Here is an 11020-nt window from a genome sequence, read left to right on the forward strand (position 1 = left end):
GGCGTGCAAAATTATTCAGCCCCCTTAAGTTAATACTTTGTAGCGCCACCTTTTGCTGCGAATACAGCTGTAAGTCGCTTGGGGTATGTCTCTATCAGTTTTGCACATCGAGAGACTGACATTTTTTTCCCATTCCTCCTTGCAAAACAGCTCGAGCTCAGTGAGGTTGGATGGAGAGCATTTGTGAACAGCAGTTTTCAGTTCTTTCCACAGATTCTCGATTGGATTCAGGTCTGGACTTTGACTTGGCCATTCTAACACCTGGATATGTTTATTTTTGAACCATTCCATTGTAGATTTTGCTTTATGTTTTGGATCATTGTCTTGTTGGAAGACAAATCTCCGTCCCAGTCTCAGGTCTTTTGCAGACTCCATCAGGTTTTCTTCCAGAATGGTCCTGTATTTGGCTCCATCCATCTTCCCATCAATTTTAACCATCTTCCCTGTCCCTGCTGAAGAAAAGCAGGCCCAAACCATGATGCTGCCACCACCATGTTTGACAGTGGGGATGGTGTGTTCAGCTGTGTTGCTTTTACGCCAAACATAATGTTTTGCATTGTTGCCAAAAAGTTCAATTTTGGTTTCATCTGACCAGAGCACCTTCTTCCACATGTTTGGTGTGTCTCCCAGGTTGCTTGTGGCAAACTTTAAACAACACTTTTTATGGATATCTTTTAGAAATGGCTTTCTTCTTGCCACTCTTCCATAAAGGCCAGATTTGTGCAATATACGACTGATTGTTGTCCTATGGACAGAGTCTCCCACCTCAGCTGTAGATCTCTGCAGTTCATCCAGAGTGATCATGGGCCTCTTGGCTGCATCTCTGATCAGTCTTCTCCTTGTATGAGCTGAAAGTTTAGAGGGACGGCCAGGTCTTGGTAGATTTGCAGTGGTCTGATACTCCTTCCATTTCAATATTATCGCTTGCACAGTTCTCCTTGGGATGTTTAAAGCTTGGGAAATCTTTTTGTATCCAAATCCGGCTTTAAACTTCTTCACAACAGTATCTCGGACCTGCCTGGTGTGTTCCTTGTTCTTCATGATGCTCTCTGCGCTTTTAACGGACCTCTGAGACTATCACAGTGCAGGTGCATTTATACGGAGACTTGATTACACACAGGTGGATTGTATTTATCATCATTAGTCATTTAGGTCAACATTGGATCATTCAGAGATCCTCACTGAACTTCTGGAGAGAGTTGGCTGCACTGAAAGTAAAGGGGCTGAATAATTTTGCACGCCCAATTTTTCAGTTTTTGATTTGTTAAAAAAGTTTGAAATATCCAATAAATGTCGTTCCACTTCATGATTGTGTCCCACTTGTTGTTGATTCTTCACAAAAAAATACAGTTTTATATCTTTATGTTTGAAGCCTGAAATGTGGCAAAAGGTCGCAAAGTTCAAGGGGGCCGAATACTTTCGCAAGGCACTGTAGCTAATAGGTTTATATTTAGCTAATATGTTAATATTAATATAATATAATATAATATATAATAATATATAATATAATAATAATATTAATAGTATGTAAGAGGTGCAGGAACTAAAGTAGTAAGGTGTCCGTACTCAGTTCCGGTGAGCTCCTGCCCAAGTTAAGCGCCGTTCACAGGACAGTTACAGTCTAAGTTTGAGGTTACATATAAATGATCTTAATTTTAGCCAGTTTGTTACAACAGGTAAATAATCCTGCAGCAACAGTAAATGTGAATTATTATGTGGATTATAGTTAATGGGCATTTTTGTAGGGGTAGATACATGTTTCATAAGGAAAAATCAAGTCTCAAATAAAGTGGAAATTACAAATATCCGAAGCCTTTAACCTCAAATACACTACCAGTTTTAAAGAAGTCCTCCAGCTATTTTTGAACTTTTACTGTTGAAAAGCAATATCCCAAGTATAAATACAGTAAAGGACACACACTAAAGGGTAAAAAATGTATATGTTTTGAGCAAAATATTGTTTTTTAGACAACTGAAAACTTCAAGGAGTAGGGCATTCAATGAGTTGGTCAGATAGGAAAGCGTAAATGTTAAAAAAAAAAGTGATGTCATCAGCCTCCCCTTTGCTTGAAGAACAATAGTGGAGCAATAGAGAACAAAAGAGGAAAGACTGGAGTGCCACTTTAAATTTCCTGCATTGCAAGAAAGTTCCCCTGCAACAGGGTGCAACAGGGTGATCAAATTAAAATCCTACATCTGTAGGTTCAAGTTTTTTTAAATCTAGGTTCCTGCTGTTCTAGGGAGTTTTTCCTAGCCACTTTGCTTCTACATCTGCATTGGTTGCTCTTCTGGATTTTAGGCTGGGTATTTCAATATTTGTCACATATGCCGAATACAACAGACCTTACAGTGAAATGCTTACTTACAAGCCCAACAATGCAGTGTTAAGAAAAAATAAAGAAAAAATAAAAATAAATAAAAGTAACAAATAATTAAAGAGCAGCAGTAAAATAACAATAGCGACAACTAACAACAACTCCTTGCAGACTGGCAGCTCTGGCGGCTCCTTGCAGACTGGCAGCTCTGGCGGCATCCTGCAGACTGGCAGCTCTGGCAGCTCCTTGCAGACTGGCAGCTCCTTGCAGACTGGCAGCTACTTGCAGACTGGCAGCTCTGAACAGGCGGGAGACTCCGGCAGCGCTGTAGAGGAGGAGGGCTCTGACTGCGCTGAACAGGCGGGAGACTCCGACAGCGCTGTAGAGGAGGAAGGCTCTGACTGCGCTGAACAGGCGGGAGACTCCGGCAGCGCTGTAGAGGAGGAAGGCTCTGACTGCGCTGAACAGGCGGGAGACTCCGGCAGCGCTGTAGAGGAGGAAGGCTCTGGCAGCGCTGAACAGGCGGGAGACTCCGGCAGCGCTGTAGAGGAGGAAGGCTCTGACTGCGCTGAACAGGCGGGAGACTCCGACAGTGCTGTCGAGGAGGAAGGCTCTGACTGCGCTGAACAGGCGGGAGACTCCGGCAGCGCTGTAGAGGAGGAAGGCTCTGACTGCGCTGAACAGGCAGGAGACTCCGGCAGCGCTGTAGAGGAGGAAGGCTCTGACTGCGCTGAACAGGCGGGAGACTCCGGCAGCGCTGTAGAGGAGGAAGGCTCTGACTGCGCTGAACAGGCGGGAGACTCCGACAGTGCTGTAGAGGAGGAAGGCTCTGACTGCGCTGAACAGGCGGGAGACTCCGGCAGCGCTGTAGAGGAGGAAGGCTCTGGCAGCGCTGGACAGGCGAGGCGCACTGTAGGCCTGATGCGTGGTGCTGGCACTGGTGGTACTGGGCCAAGAACACGCACAGGAAGCCTGGTGCGGGGAGCTGCCACCGGAGGGCTGGTGCTTGGAGGTGGTACTGGGTAGACCGGACTCTGCAGGCGCTCTGGAGCTCTTGAGCACCGAGCCTGCCCAACCTTACCTGGTTGAATGCTCCCGGTCGCCCTGCCAGTGCGGCGAGGTGGAATAGCCCGCACTGGGCTATGCAGGCGGACCGGGGACACCATGCGCAAGACTGGTGCCATGTAAGCCGGCCCAAGGAGACGCACTGGAGACCAGCTGCGCTGAGCCGGCTTCATGGCACTTGGCTCAATGCTCACTCTAGCCTAGCCGATACGCGGAGCTGGAATGTACCGCACCGGGCTATACACCCGCACTGGGGACACCGTGCGCTCCACAGCATAGCACAGTGCCTGCCCGGTCTCTCTAACCCCCCGGTAAGCACAGGAAGTTGGCGTAGGTCTCCTACCTGGCCCCCCCCCCCCCCCCCCCCCCCCCCCCAAGACATTTTTGGGTCTGACTCTCGGGCTTCCTACCGCGCCGCCGTGCTTGTCTCTCCAACTCCATTCTCCGATACCCCTCTTCGCACTGCTCCAGCGAATCCCAGGCGGGCTCCGGCACTCCTCCTGGGTCAACCGCCCACCTGTCTACTTCCTCCCAAGTAGTATAGTCCATACTCTTGCCGTCCAAAACGTCCTCCCATGTCCATTCCTCTTGCTGCTCCTGCTGCCGTTTCTCCTGCTGCACCTTGGGGCGGCGACACTCCCCTGGTTTTGCCCAGGGTCCTCTCCCGTCGAGGATTTCCTCCCAAGTCCAGAAGTCCTTAATACGCTGCTCCTGCTGCTGCCCGTTACCACGCCGCTTGGTCCTGTTGTGGTGGGTGAATCTGTAACGGTTTTCTTTAGGTGAAGGAGAGTCGGACCAAAATGCCGCGTGGTGGTTATTCATGGTTTTTAATGAAGAAAAACTATACATGAATAAACTAACAAAAACAATAAATGTGCGAAATCCTAAACAGCCTATCTGGTGACAACAAACACAAAGACAGGAACAATCACCCACCAACACACAGTGAAACCCAGGCTACCTAAGTATGATTCTCAATCAGAGACAACTAATGACACCTGCCTCTGATTGAGAACCATACTAGGCCGAAACATAGAAATAACCCAAAACATAGAAAAACAAACGTAGACTGCCCACCCAACTCACGCCCTGACCATACTAAATAAATACAAAACAACGGAAATCAAGGTCAGAACGTGACAGTACCCCCTCCCCCAAAGGTGTGGACTCCGGCCGCAAAACCTTGACCTATAGGGGAGGGTCTGGGTGGGCGTCTGTCCGCGGTGGCGGCTCTGGCGCGGGACGCGGACTCCACTTCATCATTGTCTTAGTCCGCCTAGGTCCGCCACTGCCTCCGTGGCTTTCTCACCATGGCCACCCCTCTCAATGACCCCACTGGACAGAGGGGCTGCTTGGGACAGAGGGGCAGCTCGGGACAGAGGTGAAGCAGCTGCTCGGGACAGAGGGACAACTGCTCGGGACAGAGGGGCGGCAGCAGCTTGGGACAGAGGGGCGATAGCAGCTCGGGACAGAGGGGCGATAGCAGCTCGGGACAGAGGGGCGATAGCAGCTCGGGACAGAGGGGCGGCAGCTGCTCGGGACAGAGGGGCGGCAGCTGCTCGGGACAGAGGGGCGGCAGCTGCTCGGGACAGAGGGGCGGCAGCTGCTCGGGACAGAGGGGCGGCAGCTGCTCGGGACAGAGGGGCAGCTGCTCGGGACAGAGGGGCGGCAGCAGCTTGGGACAGAGGGGCGATAGCAGCTCGGGACAGAGGGGCGGCAGCTGCTCCGGACAGAGGGGCAGCTGCTCGGGCGGCCCCTGGCCGACTGGCGGCACTGGCGGCCCCTGGCTTACTGGCGGCCCCTGGCTGACTGGCGGCACTGGCGGCCCCTGGCTTACTGACGGCTCCTGGCTGACTGGCGGCACTGGCGGCCCCTGGCTGACTGGCGGCACCTGGCTGACTGGCGGCACTGGCGGCCCCTGGCTGACTGGCGGCACTGGCGGCCCCTGGCTTACTGGCGGCCCCTGGCTGACTGGCGGCACTGGCGGCCCCTGGCTTACTGGCGGCCCCTGGCTGACTGGCGGCACTGGCGGCCCCTGGCTGACTGGCGGCACTGGCGGCCCCTGGCTGACTGGCGGCCCCTGGCTGACTGGCGGCACTGGCGGCCCCTGGCTGACTGGCGGCACTGGCGGCCCCTGGCTGACTGGCGGCCCCTGGCTGACTGGCGGCACTGGCGGCCCCTGGCGGCACTGGCGGCCCCTGGCGGCCCCTGGCTGACTGGCGGCACTGGCGGCCCCTGGCTGACGGGCGGCACTGGCGGCTCCTGTCAGACGGGCGGCACTGGCGGCTCCTGGCAGACGGGCGGCACTGGCGGCTCCTGGCAGACGGCGGCACTGGCGGCTCCTGGCAGACGGGCGGCACTGGCGGCTCCTGGCAGACGGGCGGCACTGGCGGCACTGGGCAGATGGGCGGCACTGGTGGCGCTGGGCAGACGGGCGGCACTGGCGGCGCTGGGCAGACGGGCGGCGCTGGGCAGACGGGCGGCGCTGGGCAGACGGGCGGCACTGGCGGCGCTGGAGAGGAGGAAGGCTCTGGAAGTGCCGGACTGAGTAGCTCTCGTAGCGCCGAACAGGCGGGAGACTCCGGCAGCGCTGGACAGGAGGAAGGCTCTGGTAGCGCCGGAGAGGCGGGAGACTCCGGCAGCGCTGGAGAGGAGGGAGCCCCTGTAAGGATGGGCCGGAGAGACAGCCTGGTACGGGGGGCTGCCACCAGAGGGCTGGTGCGTGGAGGTGGTGACGGATAGACCGGGCCGTGCAGGCGCACTGGAGCTCTTGAGCACCGAGCCTGCCCAACCTTACCCGGTTAAATGGTCCCGGTCGCCCTGCCAGTGCGGCGAGGTGGAATAGCCCGCACTGGGCTATGCAGGCGAACCGGGGACACCGTGCGCAAGGCTGGTGCCATGTAAGCCGGCCCAAGGAGACGCACTGGAGACCAGATGCGTAGTGCCGGCTTGCCCACTCTAGCCCGGCCGATACCCGGAGCTGGAATGTACCGCACCGGGCTGTGCACCCGCACCCCGGACACCGTGCGCTCCACAGCATAACACGGTGCCTGCCCGGTCTCTCTAGCCCCCTGGTAACCACAGGAAGTTGGCTCAGGTCTCCTACCTGGCGTAGCTTGACTCCCGGGCTTCCTTGCCAACCGTGTTCCCTCATATCGCCGGCTCCTCTCTCCGGCTGCCTCTGCTCTCCTCGCTGCCTCCACTTGTTCCCATGGAAGGCGATCCTTTCCCGCCAGGATCTCCTCCCATGTGTAGCAACCCTTGCCGTCCAACACATCGTCCCAAGTCCATTCCTCCTTGTGCCGCTGTTGCCCGTTACCACGCCGCTTGGTCCTGTTGTGGTGGGTGATTCTGTAACGACGTTCATCTGTAGAAGGAGAAGCGGACCAAAAAGCAGCGTGGTGGTTACTCATGTTCTTTAATGGAAAATGAACGAAACATGAAATAACTTAAATCTACAAAACAACAAACGGAACGTGAAAAACCTATACAGCCTATCCTGTGACAACAAACACAGTGACAGGAACAATCACCCACAAACACACAGTGAAACACAGGCTACCTAAGTATGATTCTCAATCAGAGACAACTAATGACACCTGCCTCTGATTGAGAACCATACTAGGCCGAAAACATAGAAATGCCCCAAAACATAGAAAAACAAACATAGACTGCCCACCCAACTCACGCCCTGACCATACTAAATGAATAGAAAAAAAAGGAAATCAAGGTCAGAACGTGACAGAACGTGACAAGAGAATGGTTTATTTCAGCTTTTATTTATTTAATCACATTCCCAGTGGGTCAGAAGTTTACATACACTCAATTAGTATTTGGTAGCATTGCCATTTGTCCAATTGTCCATTTGGAAGACCCATTTGCGACCAAGCTTTAACTTATGTCTTAAGATGTTGCTTCAATATATCCACATAATTTTCCTCACTCATGATGCAATCTATTTTGTGAAGTGCACCAGTCCCTCCTGCAGCAAAGCACCCCCACAACATGATGCTGCCACCTCCGTACTTCACAGTTGGGATGGTGTTCTCCGGCTTGCAAGCCTCACCCCTTTTTCCTCCAAACATAAGATGGTCATTATGGCCAAACAGTTATTTTTTTGTTTCATCAGACCAGAGGACATTTCTCCAAAAAGTATGATCTTTGTCCCCATGTGCAGTTGCAAACCGTAGTCTGGCTTTTTTATGGCATGCTTTGGAGCGGTGGCTTTTTCCTTGCTTAGCTGCCTTTCAGGTTATGTCGATATAGGACTCGCTTTACTGTGGATATAGATACTTTTGTACCTGTTTCCTCCAGAATCTTCACAAGGTCCTTTACTGTTGTTCTGGGATTGATTTGCACTTTTTGCATCCAAACTACGTTCATCTCTAGGAGACAGAACGCGTCTCCTTCCTGAACGGTATTACGGCTGCGTGGTCCCATGGTGTTTATACTTGCGTACTATTGTTTGTACAGATGAACATGGTACCATCAGGAATTTGGAAATTGCTCCCAAGGATGAACCAGACTTGGCAGGTCTTGGCTGATTTCTTTTGATTGTCCTATGATGTCAAGCAAAGAGGCACTGAGTTTGATGGTAGGCCTTGAAATACATCCACAGGTACACCTCCAGTTGATGTCAATTAGCCTATCAGAAGCTTCTAAAGCCATGACATCATTTTCTGGAATTTTCCAAGCTGTTTAAAGGCACAGTCAATTTAGGTACACCTCCAGTTGATGTCAATTAGCCTATCAGAAGCTTCTAAAGCCATAACATAATTTTCTGGAATTTTCCAAGCTGTTTAAAGGCACAGTCAATTTAGTGTATGTAAACTTCTGACCCACTGAAATTATGATACAGTGAATTATAAGTGAAATAATCTGTCTGTAAACAATTGTTGGAAAAATTAGTTGTGTCATGCACAAAGAAGATGTCCTAACCGACTTGCCAAAACTAGTTTGTTAACAAGAAATTTGTGGAGTGGTTGAAAAACAAGTTTTAATGACTCCAACCTAAGTGCATGTAAACTTCCGGCTTCAACTGTATGTAGGGCATCTTGGAATTTGTAACTGTGCCAGACAGTTTTATTTGACATTGTATTCATAATGAGAAGAGCACCCATCACACTTCAGTGCTATGGTCTGGAAGGAAGCCTATGCCCTAATCACTTTCCAGGGGTGGACTAGGACAAGAACTCATCACTGGCATTTGATCTACACCAGCCCACATCACTGCACGCGCCACCAACTCATCTTATAAAGTAATTCATAGTGCTTTATTAAGAGGTATAATAAATACAGTACTGAGGTATTCAAGAAATGTGTTGTTTATAACACGTCCAAGCAGGAACGCATGATTCAATATATCTTCGCGCACCAGCAACTCCTGTGGCGGGCCGGGCGCAGTGCGCGCTAACCAAGGTTGCCAGGTGCACGGTGGTTGTGTATATACCTGTGTTCTCTGTCTGTCAGTTGCAAGTTCATCTAGTCTTGTCAGGTCTCACCAGTGTTCTTTCCCGCCTTCCTGTTTCTCTAGTTCTGTTTCCTAGTTTTTCCCAGTTCTGACTATTCTGACCATTCTGCCTGCCCTGACCCTGACCATTCTGCCTGCCCTGACCCCTGACTGCCTGTCATCCTGTATCTGCCTGACTCTGACCTGATCATGAACCTCTGCCTGCCCTCGACCTGCCCTTTGCCTGCCCTGTGTTTCTAATAAATCATCCGAGACCTGTACTATCCGCCTCCCGTGTCTGCATCTGGGTCATATCCTGAGTCGTAATAGTAGCGTAGTTTTGTTTGATAAAATCTGTTTTTATATTTAAATGTAGGAACTGGGTTCTACAGTTTGACTCCACTGCTGTTTCTGGCTCCACACCCACCCCGGCCGGCCATCTAGATGTGTGAAGGTTGGTGTCTTTTCTTTAGGGAAGCTAATGATCATTAGCTGACATTCCTGGGAGTGTGTAAAGATAAAAATGTTTTATTACCATAGCATTGCTTATGTTCTATATAGTTATGTACTTGAAAATGTATACATTGACCAATTCGGCACTTTTGGGCAATCTCCTGGCAGACTTGATACAAAATATTGTGTAGTGATGTAATTCTTCACTGGATCAGTCTGAAACTTTGGACACACACTGCTGCCACCTTGTGTACAACATCTAAATGACACCTAAAATCCCACATTACTGTTTGGCATTTCCATTGCATTTCAAAGATGATGCAAAAACATGTTTTTTTGTTTGTATTATCTTTTACTAGATATAATGTGTTATATTCTCCTACATTATTTCACATTTCCACAAACTTCAAAGTGTTTCCTTTCAAATGGTTTCAATAATATGCATATCCTTACTTCAGGTCCTGAGCTACAGGCAGTTAGATTTGGGTATGTCATTTTTGGCTGAAATTGAAAAAAAGGGCCAGATTCTGTGGGGCATGTGCGCCACTCCATATCTCAAAGCCATATCAAAAATCTTGGTTGCTATTGAGATGAATATTGAAGGTTGAGAAATAAAAATTATTCCTACAGAAAGCTGAGACCCTTCTCTTTTTGACAGGTACAAGGGGACGAAGCTTCCAAAGCTGTGTTTTTCTTGCAATTACATTTTGAAATGTTAGCACAGCCACTAGTATATTTCTGGTACGGGTGGGTTTAGGGTTATGAGATATTGTGTGGATAAAGGGCGGGGGATTGGCGGGCAGGTTGAATAAATAGAAAGCTATGTGCAATTCATATCTATAGGCTACATCAAGGTTTTTCTTTCATTATTCTTATCTGGCATGAGTCTTGTGCATACGCCTAAGCTTTAGGGTTTAACTGTATGCTCCAAATACACACCAATCGCCAAATGCTTTTGGGAACTTGGGAAGAAAAAAAAAACATTGATCCATTGAGCAAAAAAACCAATGTCAGAGTTTAATTCAATAAGACAAAAACTGTGAAATGGAGAGTTGAAAATAAAGAGGAAGGAGGACCAGAACAGGAATGGTTGGGATAGATTTGGTGAAGTGGTAAAAGTGGATGATAGCAGCTATGTTGTTTGAAGATTGTGAGGCGCTATAAAAATGATAAAGTCCCAAGGAGGGGACTTCAAACATGGCATGCCAAGGGAACTGTAGCCTACAGTTCAGAAGGGTTAAATGGAATAGTAAATATGAACACTGACTGTAGGTTAGGTCTATAACCTCTCAGATAGCATAATAGCCTTTATATATGAACTCCTTCAGAATTAAGCATTTCTTGCAGTAAAATGATACAGCAAATGTAGGTTAAGATTTCTTTTAGCGTCTTGAGAGAATGAATGTGCGGTTAGGGACTGTCTGTAAGCAGCTATCTTTATCAGCATCATAAAAGCTGATAGTATTTCAACCACATAATAATGCATCCAAGCCGAACTGAAATCTTATTGTTTTCAAAGCTTTTAATTTCCATAAAACCAGTCAAACTGAATTCATTTGAAAAATCTGTCCTGTTTTATTTTGTTAGCCTATTGCATTTTCTCCCAAGTCCCTAAATGTCTTTGCTCTGTGAGAGAAGTAGAGATGGAAGAGAAATGTTTTACCGATGTCAACTACATAGATTGAAGGATAAATGTTATGGATTTATGACATTATTCTGGTGAACAAGGGTTTATTTA

The sequence above is a fragment of the Oncorhynchus mykiss genome, chromosome 11 (genome assembly GCF_013265735.2).
Source record: "Oncorhynchus mykiss isolate Arlee chromosome 11, USDA_OmykA_1.1, whole genome shotgun sequence".
Lineage (NCBI taxonomy): Eukaryota > Metazoa > Chordata > Actinopteri > Salmoniformes > Salmonidae > Oncorhynchus > Oncorhynchus mykiss.